The sequence below is a fragment of the Carassius carassius genome, chromosome 9 (assembly GCF_963082965.1).
Source record: "Carassius carassius chromosome 9, fCarCar2.1, whole genome shotgun sequence".
In the NCBI taxonomy this organism is placed as follows: domain Eukaryota; kingdom Metazoa; phylum Chordata; class Actinopteri; order Cypriniformes; family Cyprinidae; genus Carassius; species Carassius carassius.
This window is the reverse complement of record NC_081763.1, coordinates 23,947,567-23,952,947: the sequence shown is the minus strand read 5'-3', so window position 1 is coordinate 23,952,947 and position 5,381 is coordinate 23,947,567.

The following is a 5,381-nucleotide window of genomic DNA, read 5'->3' as shown; positions in this document are numbered from 1 at the left end:
TGTCACTCAAAGCGCTGGTGCGACAAGTGGGCGGAGCTAATGCAGCTCATCACTACATAAACTTAGAGCTGCAGTTGTGCAGCTCACCATGGGACATATGGGGAATATATATATGTATGTATGTATATATATATATATATATATATATATATATATATATATATATATATATATATATATATATATATATATATATATATATATATATATATATATATATATATATATATATATTCATTAAGTGGTTAATTGTGTTTTTCCAGTTTGCTTACCTTAATTCAATATTCTGATTGTCACTAAACACTAAACACTAAACCCAAAAGGTTGCAAATGCAAATCTTAATTATTCTAACATTTATCTGAGTCATTGACACAATTCTGAAAGTCTTCCATCGTGTTGCATCTTCAATCACTAATAGCTAACACAGCTAAATATAAATATATAAAAATAGCTAAAGCTTTAAAAATTAATGATCTCATCTAGATTTCAAATGCTCAGACCTGAAAGATGAACAAAGTGGCATGAATAATGCTGGAGTGTTATATTATTGAGATACAGCTGTCAGACAGATTTTGGAATATACTGTGTGAAGTCTTTATTTATGTGCTCATATGTTGGCTTATAGAGGAATTGTTCCTCTCTCCAGCATCTGACAGATAGTTCCATCATGAACTCTATGGTACAGAACATGCAAATGCATCCCCCAAAACATTTGTTTATGGTAACAGTTATACAAATGTCACGCCCTTGCTGCCGAAGGGACAGTTTCATTCTTCTTTTTTTTTTTTTATACTAGACTGAAATGAGGAGAACAAAAATAAACCTGATTTAATTCAAATTTACCTTGACTCAGGGCTTGCATGAGATAAGATGGAAATTTTTATTTTAACTGTTGTGTAAACATGTTGTAAAGTTCTTAACTTAGTGAAAATAACGTTATGATAGAGTCATGATGTAGGAAACTTGTATGTATCTGAGAAACTTTACTAAAATAAATGAATTCATTAATAATAATAGCTTGAGATGAAGCTTACACGTTGCCTTTTGTGTAGACTCTGTTAATCATACTTAATGAGCATATAAAATTATTCATGTTAGGGTTATGTACAACAAACATGACAATGAAGACAACACTTCAAATCAAAGATCTAATTCAAACGTTGCAGTTAAGACAGTGGCATGTAAGGAAGCCAACCAAATAAAGAAATCCAGCCAATTAGCTAAAGACTGTGCCCTCTAGTGGCAAGACACAAAGCAACTGCTTAGCTGCAATAAACTGTATAGGTATATTATATTAATACTAATTCACTAGTGCGTTTTATTGAAAATTAAAGTGCTTCTCCAAGTTACTTGACTCTCATGCTGTCATGGTTGAGTGGATACTTTAATCGAAGACTGCACTTTCATTGAAGACTGTTTGCTGAGCAACATTCTTAGTATTCTGTTGCTAATGAGTACCTATTGATCTGCTCTGTGTCAGGGAAATTAAATGTTTCATTATTGTTTTCATTAATATACAATCTTGTATAAAACACTGAGTGAAAGAGAACAAGCTCTCTCTCTCTCTCTCTCTCTCTCTCTCTCTCTCTCTCTCTCTCCCTCTCTCTCTCTCGCACACACACACACACACACACACACACACACACACGTTTGTATTTGTGAAAAGTGGGGACATCCCATAGGCGTAATGGTTTTTATACTGTACAAACTGTTTCTTAAAAAACTCATTCTGTATGGTTTATAAGCATTTTGAAAAAACGGGGACATATATATATATATATATATATATATATATATATATATATATATATATATATATATATATATATATTTGTATATATAATATATAATTATATTATTATATTATCTTTGAAGAACCATTCCCATAGGAAACCTGGATACACTGAGCACTTAATAGCCAGACACAAGAACAGTTTTTCTCCCAGGCCGTATCCCACCTGAACCACACATAACACACCTCAGTACTGCACATATAACTGATCAAACCTTGCAGATTCAATTCTGTCTATGGACATTCTTCTTTTCTGTATATTTTTATTACTTTTGTTATCTATAATTTATTGTCTATTCTCTTTATTATTAGTGTTTTTGTTACCTTAATTATATGTTGGTCTGCACTGTTTGTACTTTCTGTACTGGAAGCTCCTAACACCAAGACAAATTCCTTGTGTGTGTGTGAACACACTTGGCAATAAACCTCTTTCTGATTCTGGTTCTGATATGAGGAATACTAATTTTAAAAGTGTGATTTCTAGATCTGGAAAAGTCTGGAAAATGTATAATATTTTATAACTCTAAGTGGGTTTTTATAATGAAATTTAAAGCTCTAAAATGTACTACTGGGTAAATGATGAGTAAAACATTTAAAAGAATCTTTTGTCTCAATTCTTATTCAATAAATGACGAGCAACTTGAAAATTCATGGGGCATTTGATTAGGCTGTTTTTGAGAACAAAGGGCACCTTGGAGTCAAAAATGCTGAGGATCACTGGTTTACACTGTTTGTTGATACAAAATGCAACCATTGAAGTTTGCATTAAGTCTTATAATTATGCATTTGTTAAATTAAAATATCCTTGTGAAAGCTGTGTCATTAGTTTATTTGTAATAGTCACAGCAGAACTGAACATAAATTAATTGCAATGCTCAATGAAAATCACACTGAATGGTCAAAATCCTATGTGGAAGACACCATGTATCAATGGGTCAATGATATTTATTTTTTTATATAGCTAAATGTTTTGCCATTAAAGCATTACAATGTGATATTTCTGCTTTCTCCCTATAAACCTATGAAACTGTTCTTGGTGAATCTGAATGGTGAATGCAAATTCAGAAGGCAACGCCATTACAGCTTTCCAAATATCAAGGGATTATATGGTAATCATATTTATTCTGATCATAACTTAAAAATAATAAATTGCTTTCAAAGAAATGTTCCATTACTGAGAGCCATAATGGACCCTGGCTCTAAACAAGTCCATCAATTTCCTTAGAAGTGGGTAAATCGATGAACATCAGCCTTGATGCAACATCTCTGATCAGTCTGAAGTCTCTTTCTGGTTGACTTGGGGTTTCTCAAGACCTGCCGGTCAAATACTATATTATAATTATAATCAAAGCTACTGTCTCATCTTATCTAATGATTAATTTGGACTCGAACACAGGCTAAATAAATGTATGTACACCCTTGCATGTGTCTGTGCTCTGTTATTTATATTATATTTAAATTATATGGTTTATGAACGTAGTGTAAAGCATTGTTGATTGCCTTCTTCTGTAACAACGAGACTGCTTGAGTGAGAGAGAGGGATGCGGCATGAGCTGCGTGCTCATTAGAGTCATATAGGAAAAATGCACAGAAACGTGACCTGAGGGCAGAGATTGGCATTGGTAAATTTGTTGCTGTAGACTTGCCATACTTTTATCATTGCTGGGAAGTTATAGTGGATGTGACAATGCTCTCGTGTTGAAGCCATGGCCTGATGACCAAAGTGTTGTCAAGGCAACAAAACTCACATAGTATGTATATAAAATGGTTCAAGGAAACCATGATAGATTTTTTTTTTCAGAATTCCTTGATTAATAGAAAGTTCAAAATAACAGAATTGATTTTAAATACAAATATTTCGTAACATCATAAATGTCTTTACTGTCACTTTGAATCAATGTAAGGTTTAGGCTTAGAGTTATATAATATACAGAAATATTAAGCAGCAACATCTGTCTTCAACATTGATTATCTTGATCATCAAATCAGCATATTAGAATGGTTTCTGAAGGATCATGTGACACTGAAGACTGAGTAATGATGCTGAAAATTCAGCTTTGCCACCACAGGAGTACAATAAATTACATTTTTTAAATATATTCAGATAGCTGACATTGAAAAACAATCATATAAAAAGCATAGAGATTATAGACCAAGAATGCACTCCTTAATGACTGAATGACACCTTAAACAGTAAAATACCATCAAAATTAAATGCAATCAGTGTTCCAAACTCACAAATCTGAGGTTATTAGTTTAAATATTTTTTATTAAGGATAATCTTGATTTGATGGCAACTTAATCAAAGTGGACCCTCTTATACATCTACTGGTATTTAGTGCATTAGACCAGATTGAGAGAGCTATGAGAAAGTCATGTCCTTTACTCTTAATGTGATTTTAGTCTCACAAAAGGCAGACATGTCCTCATCACATTCATTGTTATAATCTACTCACAGTGTGTGGGTAAAGGCAGTCTGTTCTCTATTATCACATTACCTAAATACAATTTATTTATCTAACGAGGGGATATGAATCTTAAACGGGATGTGAAGAACAAAGGAAAGATGAATCATCATCTTCATTTTTGAAGCCATTCACTCATGTTTAAGCTGCTCATTTGTATCCATACAAACCGGCCCACTATTATTTGAATCAAAGACATGGCTGATTATCAGTGAAGTTAATATTAATACATCAATTTAAGATGATGGCAAAGACACATACACTCTCTAAAAGCTCTAAGGTAAACCAAGGGAATGTGACAGACTGTCACTGTGCATTTTACGCTCCATGGCTAACATGATGGAATGCTAAACCTAAATAGGCCTAGTTTTTCATCAATCAAACCATTTTTGAACTTCACTGTAAAAAAAAAGAAAGAAAGAAAAAAGATCTGACTTTTATTTTACTATACTGATAAAATTCCGGAGGAATGACGTATGAAGTCAGCATTATATAAATTATACATATTATGCATACAATTATTTTCCATTTAATTGTAATAAAATGTAGAACTAAGGCAGTAAAAATCACTGTAATAGTAGAGAAACAAGTAAACCGAAGCACCCTGAGATGCTATCAAAACTCAGTGTTATATTTCTGTGATCAAATGTGGCTCAAAGCATGTCTGTTGAGTAAGAAGGAGCCCTGCATTAATAGACCCGATGCTTACGAATACAGTGGAACCACTACACCGTGCAACATGGGTCAGGAAATGTATCGCTCAGAAGCAGCCCAGTGAAAATTGAGCACACTTTAAATGCCAAAAAAACTCCCACACCTGTAACAAGATCAGATGGCATTGTCAAGAACTTTATCACCTATGAAAAGCAACAGATAATTTTACAACTTCACTCAAATTTAGACAAGAGCAAAAGTTCACATTTATTATTCACAAAGTGAATGCATAACAATGAGAGCGTTTATGAATAGGGAATATTTGCATTCAGCCACAGCAGAAAGTTTTCATGAGCTGAGGTGAGGAGTTTCCAAGTCTTAAAGTTAATTATAGTGCTATTCAAAGTTATTAGGCAATCCTATATATTAATGCAGGCTGATCCAAAATTAACAGTCTATTCAGGCCATG